We start from the raw sequence: 19,769 nt of genomic DNA, 5'->3' as shown, positions 1-19,769 counted from the left end.
GGAGTGAACCAGCGGATGGAAGATCTTTGTTTCTCCTTCTCTCTGTAAATCTACTAATCTACCTTTCAAATAAAAATAAACCTAAATAAATAAATGAATTTAAATGTGTAGAAAAGTAAAAATTATTGTAAATAACTTTTAAGTAGCTTTTAAATAACTTTTTGTACATAAAAATTATTGAAATACAAACTACTTAATAAAATATTGAATATTTCTTGACATGAGATGAGCACACTTTCACTCTATTGTTTTTAATCTTCTCTTGTAAATGTTTACATAATTTGCTAAAAAGGCTACACTTCATTTTAACAGTCATGAATGCCTACACTACTGTCTGGCATGTTTTTTTTTTTAATATTAATGTTGCTTGGATGGTTACTGAACTTAAAAGGCTATTTTTAAACTTTCTAGATATGATAAAAGTATCATCCATATCTCTCCAAGTCCTTATCTTTCAGAGATAATGTTGACCTATTCACATACAGAGTAAAGTTAGCCCTGATGGGGTAATATAAACATTCAGTTCATTGTATCATTCTCCTTTTACAAACATTTGGGAATTTCCATAATACAAAGGTTTTTTTCTAAAGGAAATAGGGCCCAATGTGGTAGCCTAGCGGCGAAGGTCCTCACCTTGCAAGTACCAGGATCCCATATGGGAGCCAGTTAGTATCCTGGCAGCCCTACTTCCCATCCAGCTCCCTGCTTGTGGCCTGAGAAAGCAGTTGAGGACGGCCCAAAGCCTTGGGACCCTGCACCGGCATGGGAGACCTGGAAGATGCTCCTGGCTCTTGGCTTTGGTTCAGCTCAGCTCACTGGGGGAGTGAATAAGTGGACAGAAATTTTTTCTCTTGGTCTCTCCTTCTCTCTGTGAATCTGCCTTTCCAATAAAAAAATTTTTTTAATCTTAAAAAAATAAAAGAAATATAATTTGCATACGAAAAATGAAACACAAAATATTTCTTTTAAGAAAGCACCCTGTGTGGGCCTGGCGGCATGGCCTAGCGGCTAAAGTCCTCGCCTTAAACATCCCGGGATCCCATATGGACGCCGGTTCTTATCCTGGCAGCTCCACTTCCCATCCAGCTCCCTGCCTGTGGCCTGGGAAAGCAGTCGAGCAGTCAAGGACGGCCCAAAGCTTTGGGACCCTGCACCCGCGTGGGAGACCCGGAAGAGGTTCCTGGTTCCCGGCATCGGATCGGCGCAGCACCGGCCTGTTGCGGCTCACTTGGGGAGTGAAACATTGGATGCAAGATCTTCCTCTCTGTCTCTCCTGCTCTCTGTATATCCGGCTTTCCAATAATAATAAATCTTAAAAAAAAAGAGAGAGAGAAAAAAAGAAAGCACCCTGCGGGTTTCGGCTTCTCGGTTAAGATGCTCACTTCCCACCGAGATTCTAGTTTCCTGCTAATGCTCCCCCTCGGACACAGCAGGTCTCTGGATCTGTCACTGGGAGACAGGGACGGAGCTCCCGCAGCATGCTCCCGCCCAGCGGGGCTGATGCAAGCATTTCAGGAGTGAAGCACACGATGAGGGTTCATTTTGTCTCTTTCTCTCTTGTGTGTTTCTCTCTCAAATTAAAAAAAAATAACATAAACCACTTAAAAACAAAAAACACATTGGCACGATCATGAGTAATATCTATTTTCTTCTTTGTGACAAGATTTTGTTGTTTCCTTTATTTTTCCTCACATTCCATATTTCTTATCTTTTTTAAAATATTTATTTATTTTTATTGGAAAAGCAGATCAGATTTATGGAGAAAAGCAGAGACAGAAAGATCTCCCATCCACTGGTTCATTCCCCAAATGGCTGCCATGGCCAGAGCTGAACCCATCTGAAGGCAGGAGCTGATTGGAAGCCAGGAGCCGGGAGCTTATTCTGAGTCTCCCACATGGGTGCAGGTGTTGGGCCAGCGTCTACTGCTTTCCCAGGCCATTAGTACGGAGATGGATGGGAAGTGGAGCAGCTGGGACACAAACCGATGCCCATATGGGAGCCTGGCACTTTCAGGCAGGGCATTAGCCAGCTGAGCCATCATGCTGGCCTCTGCGGGCTTAGGCTTTTACAATACAGGAGCTTTAAGGGCCATCACACCGACCCCTCACGTTCTAAACTTTTAAAATCACCATTATCACAGTTAGAAAATAACCTGATCTTTCTGATTTCAAGGAAGTATGATTTTCATGTGAAACACAGAAAACCTCCCCACATCACACCTCTATCGTCTCCTGCATTGACTCTAAGAAATATTGATGAAAACGTAAACACAAAAGCTCTGCTGCCCACACAACCGAGGATGTCCTGTGACCGAGGATGAAGGGTTGCGTTCTGACTGTCACTGGACAGTTGGTGGCGAGAATCCCGGAATGACGGAAAGCCTGGAGAGATCCGGTCTCCTTTTGGCAAGGCCAGCCCACTGACTCCACAACTGAGTCCTCCTAACGGGGCCTCAGAACAGCCGGCCCAGAGGAGCCCGGCGTTTCTGGAAATGTGATACATGAAGCTCACACTGGTTTCCTTTTGAGCTTGGCTTGGGCAGGCATCATGCTTTGGCTACTGATACACAGCTATCTGCCGTTTTCTTTTGTTTGTTAGGTGGGAGATGGATGAGAGGAAATACCTCTCTCCTTGCTTGAATGACAGGAAACAGGTAATGTTTTTGAGCGTTTGTGCCCAACATTATTTTTTTCTCTCGCTGTCTTTCCCTACACTACTCTATTTGGGGCAGAACTCTCTGTCCCTCTGACATGAGGCCTTCAGAGGCTCTTGAAGCAATGACTCAAGGCTCCTGAAACTCAGTATCAGAAACTCGAAGCTGCTTGAAGGGAAGGCAGGGAACCCTATCACTACTCCAATCTACTCAGTGAAGATCAGGCATTCACTACACGGTAAGTACCCTACCTGACACCAGGGACACAGCCCAGCCCTGCGTGCACACACACAGGAAGGACAGCTGGGGCCAGCAGGCTGCAGGAAGACCCAGCACACTTGAGAGGACACGGCGGGGCCCAACTGGTCCAGAAGAAACCCACAGGCCCAGCAAAGGTCCTGAGGCAGGGGCAGCTAAGAGAACAGAAAGGCAGAGAAAGGCAGGGCGATTCTGAATGGCACATGGGGTCTTTGGAGCCTAGATTTCATCCTAACTGCAAGAGGAACCATCAGAGGATTTGCTGATGGTAGGTATGACTATGTTGTACCACTTCTAAAATCATGTAATAGAGGCTTAACTTCAACCTTGCCTGTCTCACCAATACTATGGCACTCATTTAACGGCATTCAATCCCACGAGAGTGCTATGCCACTGTCCATCTCCACGAGCTTATTCACTTTGCAAAAGAGAAGCTCACCAGAGGTTTTTAAGCAAAGCAGGGACATGACCTTATGTTTTTAAAAAAGTTAATTTGGCTGCTGATTATACAATTGGCCTAGGAAGATGGTTAGATTAGGGGCTTGTTCAAGCAGATGGAGTCAAGGACATATTTTGTGGCCACAGTTGACATGTCTGTTGCTAACTTGGATGTGGGGATGATAAAGAACTGAAAACAAAATGACCTTGAAAAATAGGTTTTTATATCTCTAATGCCTTACACAAAGCAAACAGTTAATGTTTATCATGTATATGAACATACAGAAAAGTAAAAATGCAACATTACATAAATGAGCATTTAAAAAGCAGCAACTTTTCTTCCTTAGAAGACTGGAACAAGACAAATGAAAATTGCCATGGAAGTAGATTTTATCTCTGTGTAGTGTTTTTGCCAATTCTGTTCCTGTAACATAAATAAAATCTACACTGTTGGGCCTGGCGCAGTAGCCTAGTGACCAAATCCTCACCTTGCATGCACCAGAATCCTACATGGGCACCCGTCTGCTCCACTTCCCATTCAGTCCCTGCTTATGGCCTGGGAAAGCAGTCGACAATGGCCCAAAGCCTTGGGACCCTGCAGCCACGTGACAGACCTGCACAAAGTCCCGGTTCCTGGCTTCAGACACTCAGCTTTACTCCTTAACTGACCACAACAGCCAGAGCTGAGCCCATCCAAAGCCAGCAGCTTCCCACATGGGTACATGGTCCCAAAGCTTAGACCATCCTCTTAGGCTTTCCCAGGCCACAAGCAGGGAGCTAAATGTGAGGTGGAGCAGCCAGGACATGAACCTGTGTCCATATGGGAACCCAGGACATGAAAGTCAAGCATTTAGCCACTAGGCTATCACACCAAGCCCTTCAAAGAATATCTTGGCCTCTTCAGCAAAAGTCTCATTGTCAGGATTATCAGTAAAGCAACTCAGGGTCTTTATGAGAACTACTGGACTCTTTGACAAGGGAAAAACATGACCTTACATAATGATGCCTTTTAAAAGAAACAAAACCATGCCATTAAAATGTGCACTGTCCTATGATCCGAGAGTCCTACTCCTGGGTACAAACCCAAAAGACATGAACTCAGTTCATTAGACACACCTGCTCCATCATGTTCACAGCAACACAGTTTACAGCTGCCAAACTATGGGCTCAACCTAGGCTGAGCACCAACTGCATGGCTGAAGAAAACATGGTATTACATACAGCGGCATGCGCTTCATATGGAGTGAAATAACCCAGACACAAAACGACAAATACAGCACGTTCTCATTTATAAGTTAAGCTAAAATGTAAATGACACAGACACACAATTTAATATCTCATTTAAACTCATGTGTGGACACACACACGTGCACATTCAGTCGAAACATAGAATGTTGACTGTCAGAAGCTGGCAGGAGAAGGAGGGATAAAAAAAGAGTTTGGATTTTAAAAGCCGGGAGAGGGGAGTTGGACGTGGTTCCCTAATTATGACAAACATTATGAAATGTTAATAGAGACATGGGATGAATGATAAGATGGGAACTTCTATTACCACCTCATAACTTTTATAAGTCGATAACTATTCCAAATTTGTTTTTTAATATAATTACTCAGGGCCAGCATGGTGGCACACATGTAAAGTTAACTGCTGTGGCACTAGCATCCAAAATGGGCTTCGGTTCAAATTTTGCTTGCTTCCCTTCCAGTCCAGCCCCCAGCTAATTTGCTTGAGAAAACAGAGGAAGACGGCCCAGGTGCTTGCGGCCCTGCACCAGGGGAAGATCCACCAGGCTTTGGTCTGGCCCATCGCTGGCTGCTGAGGCCAATCAGAAGTACACTAGCAAGTGGGAGATCTTAATCTCTCCTCTCTCTGAAACTCTGCCTTTGAAACAAAATTTTGTTAAAATGAAGTTCCTCTTTCAATATGAACGTACAGCTATCAGTCAACATTCAGTGTTCCATTTATCCCTGCATTATCTAGGTTTTGCCTGTCTAGGCACAGATTTAATACGTTTTACTTCAAAAAGTTTATGCAAAAAAGGAATTAAAAGATGCTTATTTTATCATAAAAGTTTGAAATGCATGTAGTCTTCCCATAGTATACATTTTCCATGAACTTTCTGAAGACCCCTAATTTTGTGAGTATTTCAAGTAGTATGTAGCTTTTTTGATGATATGCAAACTTCAGAATCTTCTTCTATTTCACAATATATTGTCTGGCTCCTGGCTCCTACCTTTGGATCGACTCAGCTCTGGCCATTGTGGCCACTTGAGGAGTGAACCATCAGACGGAAGATCATCCTCTCCATATCTCCTTCTCTCTGTATATCTGCCTTTCCAATAAAAATAAATAAATCTTTAAAAAAAGAAAAGCAGAGTAGCCGGGCTTAGACTCTCCATGTGGGACACAGGCTTCTCAAGCATCAACTGAACCTATTACACCATACCACCTACCCTCTTTTAAACTTCTAGTTGAAACCAAAGCTTAGGTTGATGGTGTTGTTTTTTGTTTTGGGAGGGTTTTTTTTTAAGATATATTCATTTTTACTGAAAAGGTAGATTTACACAGAAAAGGAGACAGAAAGACCTTCCAGCTGTTGGTTTGCTCCTCAGCTGTAACCAATGGAGCTGAGTCCATCTGAAGCCAGGAGACAGGAATTTCTGTGTCTCCCACATGGCTACAAGTCCCAAGACTTGAGGCCATCATCTACTGCCTTCCCAGGTCACACATAGGGAGCAGGACATGAAGTGGAGCAGCCAGGACACAAACCAGCGCCCATAGAAGATGCCAGCACTTGTAAGTGGGGGATTAGGCAGTTGAGCCGCTGTGCCAGATTCCACAAGGTTAGGTTTTTGTAATACATGAGCCTTAGAGCATGAACACCACTGCATTGCCTTGAGCTTCAGGTTTTTTTTTTCCCACCTGGAGAATTGGGGAAGAACAATCTTTGCCCCATCCACACTGTACAGTAAAGTCGGTTAAAAAAAAAAATACCTCACATTCCTTGTAGATGAAGACAGAGAACAGGCAATTTAGAAGCTTCAAAAATTCCATGCAAAGGACATATCCAGAGTTAAGGCTCCCTAAGAGCAAAGGACTAAGTTAACAAGCACCTGGCTGCAGCCTGGCAAGCTTGTTCAGGTCCCAGTGCATTCATCGGGCTAGTGGCCTTGGCTGAGTGACAGCCTGCTGCACCTTACTGTGCCCACCCATAAAGGAGCCTGGCATGCACCGCCTTCAAGGTCCAGAGTTGCTTGAAACACATTAACATTTCTCTTTTAAAAAAAATGCTCCACGTGCTGTTGTTGGTGGGAGAACTCGGAGACATGTCCCACCTAGACTAACGCCCAGGGGTCCAGGTGCTCACTGTGGTGGCAGCCTCTTTGGAAACACTCCGTGCATCAAATGCCTCCTTTCCCTACTTCTCACCTCCCACTGCTGGTTCACACTCAAAAAATACATTTTACAAAAATCACATGAGGAACGCAGATGAAAAGTGCTCAGTTACAACACAGTAAGTCATTTGGACTGAGCTCACTCCGATTCTCACCACGGTTACTAACCAGGCAGCCTTGGCAAGTCACTTCTGTTGTCAAGATGGGTACCACACCAGCCTCCTCACAGAGCGTTGGGAAGATGGAGTAAGAGAAGGCACACACAGAAGTTAGCCCCATGCCAGTGCTTAATAAATGTTACCACTGCAAAACATACTTTTATTTTTCTTCATTTGGTTTTCTCATTAGTCTGCTAATGTTCAGAAAAGAATAACTATTTTTCCATAATTAACATTGACTGTAGAATACCTTGAACAACTCAACTTGCTTTTTTAAAAGATTTATCTTTATTGGAAAATCAGTTATACAGAGGAGGAGAGACAGAGAGGAAGATCTTCTGTCTGCTAATGCACTCCCCAAGCAGCCGCAATGGCCAGAGCTGAGCTGATCCAAAGCCAGGAGCCAGCAGCTTCTTCCAGGTCTCCCACATGGGTGTAGGGTCCCAAGGCTTGGGGCCATCCTCCACTGCTTTCCCAGGCCACATGTAAGGAGCTGGATGGGAAGTGGGGCCACTGGGATTAGAACCAGCGTCCATACGGGATCCCTGTGCAAAGTGAGGACTATAGCTGCTACACTACTGCACTGGGCCCCAGATTCAATTGGCCTAAAAATGCTGAGAAAAACATCAAGTGTAACAAATTGTAACTCCCGCTTTATACAATGCATTTTGCTTCCAACTTAACAAATTACTTCAGAGGTAGACCAAAACAGAAAGAGATTAAATCTCCCAATGGCCTGCAGCATCTGGGCCAGGGCCACGCTGAAACCAGAAGCTAAGGATTCAGTACGGACCAACCATGTGGGTGGCAGAGTTACAGCTACACGAGCCATCACCTGCTCTGTCCCGTGGCACCAACTGGTAGGAAACAGGAACCAGAAAGGAAGTTTGGACTCCAACCATTCAGGCACTGATAAGGTATGTGGGCGCCCCAAGGGCTGTCTTCATCACAGGTCCAATGCCCACCGGGCTTTCCATTTTTACTGTATCATTTATCGCAGATAGGAACCAACTCTAACTTCCACTAACTGGCTCATATTATTGCCTGAAATCAAGCTAAATGTTAACAGATGCTACCGTAAGAAGTGTGAGCTGGTTAGGCACTATGAGTACCATAGGCTAAGCAAAGGCAAGATGCTTATATACTCTGTTGCCTCAATTCCCAATGCCAAAATTCCACTTCGCCTTTATTAACATAGGTATAGAAATTAACTCTGGAAGCAAATGATCTACTTACCCTGTAACAGCAACAATGATTACAGTCAGCTGAGTGGTGGCAATCATTTTGGTTGGATCTTATTGCTAAAGAAACTTTATATTAGGAAATGAAGACAGTTTGTACATCACACACTTACTTTAAAACATCTAAGAATGTGTTAATTCTCCCCAATTTTCCAAAGTAATTTCTAGACTTTCCCTTAGGAAAGGCTCCTCACAAATTATTTATCTGGATATCAATCACATCCAGAATTTATCTTCCACAATTTAAAAAGTTCTAAACGGATCAAAAACAACTAAGCACCTGTGTCAGGCCAGCTAAGACTACTGTTTCTCTCAAGTCTTTACGATCTTCTTTCTAATCTTTTCCTTTTCCTGAGCATTTTTTTCAATGACTCACTGTTATGAAATCTTTTCAAGGAATCCAACATTTCTTTCCCAGAAAGGGTGATACTCTTTCCTTTTGCACTTAGGTTTCAGAAGTTTATCTTAATTACCATTCTCAAGACAAGTGTGACTAGCATCAACAGGTTTACAACAAACATGACAGCCTGTTGTGAAACCAATAATCCAGCCCTTAGAGGAGGCAACCAGCTGTGAGAAGCCAGCATTGAGCATGCCTGGGCACAGCCCAGCCTGCTTCACAGGTAAATGACAAGCAGAGGCTTATCTCACCAACTAGTTTGAGGTTGATAGGCTTGTATTTGTATCAGGATGAAACATTATGAACTGCCAACGTCCAACAGAAATGGCAATTATGTATGTTCAACTGTATATATAACATATAGATGCTACACACACATGGAAAAACCTTACATGTATCCTTGAAAAATCACTATAGTTAATGTTATACAGTACATCTTCGACCAATTTTTTTTTCTCCTTGGAACACTGAATAGTGGTGCTCATGACTTGATTTGAAAAATTCCATTCCCCATTTGCTCCGGAAGTCACCATGAGCGGCCACATAATCAGTAACCAGCCTGTGGATTCCTAAGAAAGTTATTTCTATCTTCTTTCTTCAAGTCCAAAGTCACATCTGTCCCAAAGAAGACAATGAAGGTACCATCTAGCTAACTGAATAAGTTGCAGAAGAATTAAAATATGAGTCCAACACTATTGTCTTCAACATATGTCTTCTGAGCCCAGAGGATCCAACACAGCATTAGTATGCCTAAACAAGGCACAAAAAGGACAGACGAGGGACAGAGAGATCCCTGAACAGAATTAGGATGTCATTCTTTACTAAAAAGCACCTTTTATTTAGCTCTGTCCTTGACACATCATTGAGTCCTAATAAACAGATTAATCACAAATATATCAATAGGACAAAATCCAGAAACCTGGAACAGACGGAAAGAAGAAAAGACCATAGGACTGTATTTAGATGAACAGGCTACTGGCCAAACTCTTCTTCTAGATCTCACATTTCCAACACTGACCCTATAAAGTCAAAATCAAGTTTATTTTTATTGCTTCCTTTCTATTCCCATGAGACTACTGTACGGGCTTGGCAGCACTGTGGTATATAATGAGTCAAGCTGCTACCTCCAGTTTGAGTCCTAGTTGCTCCACTTTCCATCATCCAACTCCCTGCTTGTGGCCTCAGAAAGCAGAGGAGGATGGTCCAAATCCTTGGAACCCTGCAACCATGTGGGAGACCAGGAAGAAGCTCCGAGATCCTGGCTTCAAATTGGCTCAGCTCCGGCCACTGTGGCCATTTGAGGAGTGAACCAGCAGACAGAAGACCTTCTCTCTTTGTCTCTCCTTTTCTCCGTAAATGTACCTTTCAAATAGAAACAAATAGATCTTTAATAAATACATACAAGTAAACCTAAGGAGTTTTCATCCACAGTGGGAAGAACCTAAGCCTTATAATTAGATTTGGATTTAAATCTTGGATGAATAACAGTTTCTGCATTTTGCTTTATTTGTTTAAAGATTTTATTCATTTATTTATTTATTCAAAAACATAGAGCCAGAGGGAGAGAATGACCTCGCATCTGCTGGTTCACTTTCCAAATAGCTACAATAGATGGTGCTGGGCCAGGCCAAAGCCAGGAGCCAAGAACTCCAACCAAGTCTCCCACATGGGGTAGCTGAGACTCGAACATTCGGCCATCATCTGCTTCACATGAGCAGAGAGCCTGATCAACAGTACAGTCACTGGGACTCTCTGACACTCCTCTACGGGATGCCTGTGGTGGCTTAACACACTGCACCACAACACTGGGCCCTGCTTGTTTTTTCATGGGAGAGAGACAAAGACAGAAGCAGAAGCCTCATCCATGAGTTCACCTCCCAAAGGCCTAAGACGGCCAGGGTTGGGCTTGGTCAAACCCAAGTGCCGGGAATTCAACCCAGGTCTCCTACCTTGGTGGCAAGAACTCAATTAGGTGAGCCCACATGCTCTCCTTCTGGAATGTGCCCTGGTAAGAAGCCTGAATCAGGAGCCAGAAGTGGGAGATGAACTCAGTCACTAGGACATGGGAGCCAGAGGTGGGAGATGAACTCAGTCACTAGGACATGGAAGCCAGAGGTGGGAGATGAACTCAGTCACTAGGACACGGGAGCCAGAGGAGGGAGACAAACTCAGTCACTAGGACATGGGAGCCAGAGGAGGGAGACAAACTCAGTCACTAGGACATGGGAGCACATTCTTAACCAATAGGCTAAATACCTGCCTCCAACCAGGCGCTTCTACCAGTCCAGTCTCAGCAAACTTTCTGCCGCCTTTACCTATGTGTAGCCACGTATACAGTGAGGATTATGGTGCAGTCTTCAGCCAATCCATAGGGAAAAGCACTTCAAGTGCTTTAGAGCGACAAGTGCCAATGCTTAAAAGATGCCGACCTTCTGACTGCATCATGATCATCAAGAGATGTAAGATGTCAGTGTAGGCTTGGTCATCCTGGAAGCAAGGAAGCACAGAAACCACTGTGAAATACATTTTCCCTTCAAAATGCATATGAAGGCTGAGTCTAACGAAGATACCTAATTAAACAAAGACAGCTGTTCTTTCTAGCTCTCAGAGAGGAAAGAGACAGGAGATGGTTCAGGCGAGATTTCAGACAGATAGACAGGCAAATGTCAGAGGGATGCTTTCAAAATACCAAGCCTAGCAAGTCCCTCCCATTCTTGTAGGCCTCTGCGACTCCCCACAGGCTTCAGAATAAAACCCTGAATCTTGGGCAGGTCAGGCCAGGTTCTCGGTAAACCTGGCCCTGCATGCCGACGCAAACTCGCCTCTCACATTCTTCTGTAGTTAAAGCCCGTCCAGCCTTTTGATCCCACTTCATTCTCTCCGCCTGGATTCCACTTCCCAGCCCTCACCTCCTTTCTCAGTCACCCTAACTTCCTCTCTTCCTTCTTCTGGTACAGGTGGGTAATTTGTCTGCCTACCTCTGCTATTCCTCCTCCATGCCCTGTGTGTGTCCATCACAGCACAGCTAATCAGCTGTCCAGCTTCTTCTAACTCACATAGGCCTGGGCTAGCTTTACTGCCCTGATGAGGGTGACGCACCAATGATTCTTTAGCATGCAGCTTCTTAAATGTCCCAAATGTGGTCCAGATGTGGCTCTCTTAGTTTGTATTACAAGCGTAAGAAAGAGGGCCCCAGGCATCCTTGGCCTGAGTGGCTACTGCTCCATCTGATGACGATCTACCTTTAATATGGGGAGCTTGACAGTTATATGAAGACTTCTTTCATTTAAGTAAGAGATATTTAACATAGTATGCCTACTTCCATCATTTACAAAAAAACTTGCCAATGTAATAATACAAGAATATACTTTTAATATGCTTATAATCCATTTTTGGATATAACTGGGGACGGAAATATTTTTAGAACTAATCTTATAAAATGCCTAATTTGCGTTAGCTTTTAACTTTCTCGTAAACTGTAAATGTTACAAACTGGATGAGTCAGGAAAACACAGGGATACATTTGTCTGTAAACATGTGATTGTGGCATGCTTCCCTCCAGGTTAACAGGTATCGCTAAAATTCTCAGTATAATAATAACATGTTTACAATGGTTCAGAAGTTGTTTGCTAAATAGAATCCTTCTCCACCCCGAAATTGATACTTGCACAAGTAGCTTAGGATCAAGATTTAGTAAATGGGGAAAAGTCCCACTTCCACTGGACTTGAAAATAGAAATGATTCTTTGATGTACATATGTAGCAAAGTTCCCATAAGATGACCTGTCTTCCCTTCCACAACCAAAGCAACAACAAAAGAGCTACTCGCGTCCTAACTGTGGTACCTCACAGGGTGACACTATTTCCAGACTGGATCCCAGCAGAAGTCACTGGGTTCAGATTGCACTGGTGTGTAGGGCCGGTAGATGATGACCGTCCAGAATGACCCCAAGAGAAGAGGACACAGAGACCTGGGGCCAAGGCCAGGTGAAGGCAGAGCCAGGGATTCATGTCTGTATAAGCCAAGGAAGGCCAGGTCTTGCTGCTGTCGCCAGAGGCTGGAGAGGGATCTGGGAACAGACGGGCGCTCAGGGCTCAGCATCTCTGATGCTAGGCAGCAAGGCTTCAGAGCTGTCAGCACGGTTTCCTGGTGTGTGATACTTTGTTACAGAGCCCTAGGACAGGCAACAGTTCCCTGCTAACACCCAATAGAAAAGGTACATAAGCATCCAATTAAAAAAAAAAACTGCCTTTAGACATGTGACAGTGTACACTGAGAAACATACACAGGATCAGGCTTCTGGACAAAGCGATTCCACTTCTGGAACACTATCATGAGCAAACAATCCCTAATTGGTAGATGACATGGCTGTTCATAATTTGTTGCTAATATACCCAACCATTAACATTGCTTAAGTAAATCCTGTTAATATTACTGTAATATAATGCAAATAAGAATTTTGAAAATTAGTAAGAGAAGGCTTACCATATGTCACATGAAAAATGTAAGAACCAAAATATAATGTAGGAAAACAAACGTACAAAAAAAAAAGGAAAACCCAGCATGTGGCACAGCATATTAGGCTACCACTTGCAAAGCCTGCATCCCATATAGGCACATGTTCCAGTCCTAGCTACTCCACTTCTGACCCAGCTGACTGTTGAAGTGCCTGGGAAAGCAGTTAAAGATATCCCAACACACCCATGTGGGAGACCAAAGTCAGTCCAAGGCAGCAGTTTCAGTTCCAGATGGAGCAGGAACTCCATCTAGATCTCCCACATGGGTGCAGGGGCCCAAGCATTTGAGCCATCCTCCGTTGCTTTCCCAGACACACTGGCCAGGAGCTGGATAGAAACTGGAGCATCCAGGACTTGAACTGACCTTGCTAGGGCAGCAGGTGGCAGCTTGACCAACACCACCACAGGGTTGGCCCCATTGACTCACATTTTTCAATTCAAATGTTTTAAAAAAACTTTCTAGGAGCAGGTGTTTTGGTGGAGTGGCTTAAGTCACCATCTGGTGTGCCCCTATCCTATACTGGAGCACTGGCTCGAATCCCTCTGCTTCCAATCCCACTCTCAGCTAATGCGGCACCTGGCAAAGGAGATGGCCCAAGGAGTTGAGTCCCTGTCACCTCTGTGGGACAACTGGATGGAGTTTCTGGTTGCTGGTGGTCAGGCTGGCACAGTCCTGGCTGTTGCTGGCATTTGGGCAGTGAACTTCCAGCTTGAAGACTCTGTGTGTGTGTGTGTGTGTGTGTGCGCACGCGCTCACGTGTTCCTCTCTCCTGTCACTCTGCTTTTAAAATAAACCCTTAAAAACAAATCTGCTAAGGAAAGGATTCTTGCTTCTTGCCACTTTGGTCTGCTTCACCTACACCTCTAAATGAAAAACACATAGAGTACCTGTCTACAGTGAGGGGGTGAGCGTGGCCTTTTCTTCCCCTCACCTAGGGTATCTACCTGCTCCCCACATTAATCACACATGACTCCTCAGCACCCTGTAAAAAACCAGCTTACAAATGCCAATCACCAAACCTGCAGTCTGTGCCAGCACATTCTCCACTTACCAAGCCACTACAGCTTGTGAGGACGGAAGACTTCAGGCACAGGGTTGCCTGCAAACTTTCTGTCCTGCAAGTACACACTTAAAGGCGGCAAGATCGTTGCTACTACAACAGGGCATGTGAGTGGTTAAGGGAGCGGTTGGGGCTGGGGCAGCAGAAGATGGTGAGGCAAGGATGGGGTGTTGGATGAGCCAGAGGAAGGAGAGGCTGCAACTTGAAGTGGGCACGCACGCGACACTGGACAGCCGGAGTTTGGTACTATGGATAATAGTGAGGCCCTGGCAGAGAGGAACCTGCCTGTGTACACGCGCGTGCGTACACACACACACACACACACACACACACTCAGAGGTGCTCCAGAGGAACAGCAAGGCAAATCCAAGTGGAATACTACAGGGTGCTCTGGGAGCTGCGCTGATACAGCCAGACTGAGGAGAAACAAGGAAAGCACAGCATCCTGGGCCAGGTAAAGCACAGGTGCCAGGTGACGTAAGAAAGCCCCATGGAGTCCGCATTTTTCTATTTTCAAGAGTCTAACCTGGTACAACAGGCACACAGAAGGGGAGGGTGGACTGGAGACATACAGCGTGATTCGTTAGGCCCGAATCCCCCACGGGACCACAGGAAAATACAAGTTCAACACAGGCAGCTTGGGGGAGGCTGCTTAGAGTTGCGGCTGGAGCCTGCTGCTGTGGGCGTGGCCGCGGGAAGGTGACTTTAGAGCTCCCTACCTCAGTTTCCTCACAGGTCACAGAGCTCTGAGCAACCCTCAGATGCCCTTAGTACAAGAACTTCAACCAGAAAAGCACTTAATATAAAGGCCCACCTTGGGCTGGGGGTGCTACACGTGCAGGCCTTTGTGTGACCTTGGGGAGAATCATTCAGGCACAAGCCACCAATTAGGGGAATTAATCAGGAAGCCACGTAAGCAGGTGCAAGCTGCCACCAGGTGTTCACGGCTCTTTCGAGGCAGTTAAGCAATAAAAGTGAGGAGATAAAGGGGGCTCCACGAGAGCCGGGAGTTAAAGTGGACTTGGCGCCCCGGGGCGGATGCCTCAGCTTCGGGGGGAAGCTAGAGCGATGAATCGGCCAAGAGTCAGGCAAAGGCGGGGGCGCGACCCTGCCTAGTCCAGGGGCCCTGCCCGGGAGCTGCAAGCAGTGCTCGCGGCGCATCCGGCGAGTTTGAATCAGCGACGGCCGGCGGGGCAAGGCCCATTGCCTAACAGGCGATACCTCTTCGTCGGAGGGCAGAATGAGCACTTAACGAGTCTCACCTCCGGCACGACCAGTTCCGCGGCTGCTGGCTCATCTCTGTCGTCCCCGGACTGCCGCAGCCACCCGGGGAGGATGCCGCTGGGGGAGTCGGGGACAGCCCACACTGGCCGCGAAGACAAACTGACGTAGCGAGCGCCCCACGAGGGGGAAGAAAGCACCCCGAGAGAGCTTAGGAATTTGAAGGAGTGGCTGAAGAGGCCGGAGCCCAGAGAGTGCACAGAGTGACCTCGGCGCCCCCCAAGGTCGGGCGGCTCCTTTTCCGTGCCCTCTGCCGGGCTCAACTGGGCCGGCGCCCATTCCCCGCGGGATGCCACAGCTCAGGAGCAAGAGGGCGCAGGTACGTGGCCCCTGGTGCTCCGGCGGAGACGGGCCGCGGCCGTCAGCCACGCAAGCTGTGCGCACAGAACTTCCCTGGCGCCTCCCGGATCCCAACGTGGGCGGGCCGGGCTCTCCAAGCGCTCGGCACCAGCTCGTACTGCCCTCCGCCGCGCCCAAGGTCCTCCCTCCTTTGACTCCCGGTGCCCTTCCTACCCCTACGGTTCTCCCTCGTTCCCTCTCTCTCACACCCAGCTCCCTCCCGGTCTCCTCTTGGTCGCGTTCCGGAAAAGTTTGGCCTCAGCTGGCCGGCCCGGAGCCCCGCACTCACCGCGAGGGGCGCGGAGCTCGAAGCACCAGGCGCTCAGGCAGCGAGGGCGGCGGCGGCGCGAGCGCGCGGAGCTCCTCACAGCGGCCCCTGCTGCCCGAGCCGCCGACCGCGCAGAAAAAGGAGGAGGCCGCCGGGTATCACCTGCCCGCTCTGCCCGCCCCGCGTCACGCCGCTCAGCACCGCCCCTTGCCCGCCCGCCAGCCGCCGCCAGGTACCCGCCGAACCCGGAGGGCGGAGCCTGCGCCCCGCGCTCGCGCCCCAGCGGGGCCAGGGCCTCTGGCCGCTGTGCCAACATCACCTGAAGGTTACCGGAGACTTAACCTCAAGCCGACTCCTCTGTGGGCGAATCTCAGATGTGGAGGAAACTTGGAGGCAGAGAAGCAGACGGAAGGGAGTCCCCAGATCCTGCAAGAGTGGCCCAGGATTCCTTCTCCTCCAGCACTCCGTCCTTTGCTTTAACATTAGCAAATCCAAGAATCGGTGCAAATATTAGGGAGAGGGCAGAGGGAGACTTTTAGAGCAGTGAAGAGCAGCTTGCATGGAATTTAACTCATTTATTTTTGTTTCCTGGTTGCTAACTGCAAAATGCTATGAGAAACAGTCTTAAACTCATTTCTCCTTAGCTGTTTGGAGTGGGATGGGTGTCCGTGTAAAACTTAACCTGGCACTGAGACCAGTTATGATCCTGTTAGGATTTACGATTGGGGCTTCCGTAGCTGGAAGGCAACCTGAGGAGTCTAGGGAAATACCTTGGGTAAGGCCAAACCAAAAGCCAGAAGACACCTAAAAAATAACCCTCCAGTCGGCATAGGAGGTGTGCTTGTGCTGTGAGCTCTCAGCACAGGCTCAAGACAGGAAAAAGGTCAGGACAAACAGGCCGAACCAAGATGCCTGGGGTTAAGTTAGTGGATCAGAACAATATTTCCCCCGCATTGGATATGCTTTACACAGCCTAATGTAACTTCGTGGAGTGTAATTTTTTTTTAATGTAAAAATTGGGGAGTACCCACTTAACAGACATTGAAAGAACACTAACAATGCAAAAAAGATCAAATGTAAAAAAATCTTTTTACTGGTTCACTCCCCAAGTGGCCACAACAGCTTTAGCTGAGCCAATTCGAAGCCAGGAGCCAGGAGCTTCTTCCAAGTCTCCCGTGCAGGAGCAGGGTCTCGAGGCTTTGGGCCGTCTTCAACTGCTTTCCCAGGCCTCAAGCAGGGAACTGGATGGGAAGTGGATCAGTATGGATGCAAACTGGTGTCGAAATGGGATCCCACTGCTTGCAAGATGAGAATTAGCCAATTGAATATTATGCCCAGCCAAAGAGAATCTTGAAGTAAAGGAAGCTAGAGCTTTTTGCTTCCTTTTAGATAAACTTGGCTTTTATGTAGATCTGTAAATTCCTTTAGGGATTAGATGGTTGCTTGATGATACTTGACTTTAAGCCTGTCACTCTCCTACCTTTTTTAAATCTATTTAGGAAATTTTATGTAGGCAAAAGGTGACAGAGGTTTATTTATTTAACACATTTTTTGCATGCTGTTAGCTTTTTCAGGCCCCAAAGATTCAACAAACAATAAAAACAGAACGATTGTTCTGTTCTCAGGGACCCTATATTAATATTTGTGAGGCAGATCATAAGTGAATAAATAAAATAGATGATGTTCAAGCTGTGATGAGTGACGTAAAGAAAGGAAAAGCAGGTGAGGAAATGGGTACGTATGTCAATGGGTGTGACAGATAGAGGGAGGAGGGAAGGCCTCCGTGAAAGAAGGCACAAGAAGCAAGCTCTTCAACAGGTTTCCGTGGTAATCCTGTGTGGCTCCCTGGGTAGCAGCATGCCAGTGCAGGGGGTCAGTAAGGCCAGAGGCCCTGGGGCACACACAGAACAGCCAGGAGGCCAGAGTGGCTGAATCAGAGAGAGGCAGGTGTAAAAGAAGAGGTCAAAGAGGTAGGAAACAGAGGAGTGACATCACCTAACTGATAAAAGAAGTGTGCTGGCAATGTTTCTCGGAGACCACAGCATTGAGGGGCTGGGAGGAATAACATAAGGGCACAAGCAAAGACTTTACTGGAAGGTTCTTGCACAACCCATATAAAAGATAAAGGTGGCTTGGCCAGGTGGGAGGCAGTGAAAGGTGCTCACAGTTTCAGTGTCAACATAGTATCCACAGCACTTCTCCCAGGATCTGACTCGGGGTGTGGGAGAGACAAAGTATCAAAGCAGACTGTAACAGGCTTGCCTTAAACAGCTTGAAAGGAGGAGTCACCATTTACCAAGAAGAGGAAAGTGTGAGAGGCACAGGTTAGGAGTTGTTTTGGATGCTGATTTCATTTGAGATACCTACCCCGGCAGGAATGTCAGGTAGGCAGTTGGTCTAACCCATCTGGGAGTAAGGAGCTGCCAGACACTGCATAACGTAGGAGAATGGCTAGGAGACCCCAGACTTGAGAACAGGAGAAAAGCGTTGAGAACTGAATCCTAGGTCAGGGAAATGAGGAGGAAGAGGCACTGAGGCTGGGGTAAAATCAGAAGAGTGGTGTGTCCTGGGCATTGCCGCAATCAGGCTGCGGCATGAGTCACTGCAGAGCTCAGCAGCGTACTGCCCTGGACTGCTGTTTGTTCTCATGCCCACAGGTCTGCAGGTGGGTGGGTTGCAGTTCAGCTGGCCTAAGCCGCGCTCAGGTGAACAGCTCTGCTGGAGCTTGAGGGCTGGGTTGAGTCTGTGTCCCTGTGTGTTGACTCAGGAACTGGGGTTACAGAGGCAGCAGCAACTCTGCACAAGATTTATGGTAGATTTTGGAGGTATAAGAGCCAATACAAGGGTGGTACGGTTGGCACAGTAAGCTAATCCTCTGCCTGCATCACCAGCATCCCATATGTGTGCCAGTTCTAGTCCCGGCTGCTCTCCTTCTCATCCAGCTCCCTGCTTGTGGTCTGGGAAACAGCAGAACATCACCTGAAACTTTTGACTCCTGCACTCACATGGGAGACTCAGAAAAAGTTCCAGACTTGCAGCTTCAGACTGGCTCAGCTCCTGCTGTTGTAACCATTTGAGGAGTGAACCAGTGGATGAAAGATCTCTGTCTTCCCTTCTCTCTCTTTCTTTTTGACTGATTTTCAAGTAGAGAGAGAGAGAGAAAGAGTGTGTGTGTGTGTGTGTGTGTGTGTGTGTGTGTGAAGTCTCAATGCAAAGGAACATACATTGTGGCACAATAGATTAAGTAGCTGCCTGTGACACCAGCATCCCACAGGGGCACCGGTTTGAGTGACAGCTAATGCATCTAGGAAAGCAGCTGATGATGGGCCATGTGCCTGGGCCCCTGCACCCCTGTGGGAGACTTGGGTTGAGTTCCACGCTTCCAGCTTTGGCCCTGCCCACCCTGGCTACTAGAGGCATTTTGGGAGGAAAGCAGAGAAGGAAGCTCTTTCTCTCTGCATTTCAAATAAAAATGAAAAGTGAATAATACACATAATGATGTATTATCATGCACTATATTGTACAATGCTATATGTGACATTAATACTATATATGACAATGTAATATAGTTATTATACATACATATATGTAAAGAATAAAATATGCTTGCCATGGAGTGATGGAAGGGTGGGGAGGAGCAAAGAGATGAGGTAATAGCAAGAAGGAGAAAAGCGGTCATGGAAAATATATGACATTTACAGTATAAAGGCACATCATGAGGCTCAGCGAAAAATAGAATTAAACAATGTTTACTGTGGG

The 19,769-nt window shown here is 46.7% G+C and overlaps 1 protein-coding gene across 1 annotated transcript in view; it reads right to left on the bottom strand.

Moving 5' to 3' along the window:
• The window catches only part of ELOVL7 (ELOVL fatty acid elongase 7), a 75,837-nt gene extending 59,679 nt beyond the window's left edge, over positions 1-16,158 (bottom strand). The window contains exon 1 of the mRNA XM_004583727.2: positions 16,032-16,158. The gene's annotated coding sequence lies outside the window, so the exon portion shown is untranslated. The remainder of the gene's footprint in view (positions 1-16,031) is intronic.
• Between the last annotated feature and the right edge of the window lie 3,611 nt (positions 16,159-19,769).

This window comes from Ochotona princeps, chromosome 23 (assembly GCF_030435755.1).
Source record: "Ochotona princeps isolate mOchPri1 chromosome 23, mOchPri1.hap1, whole genome shotgun sequence".
Lineage (NCBI taxonomy): Eukaryota > Metazoa > Chordata > Mammalia > Lagomorpha > Ochotonidae > Ochotona > Ochotona princeps.
Note: the sequence above shows the minus strand (reverse complement) of the source record. Positions and strands in the feature narration are given on the sequence as shown.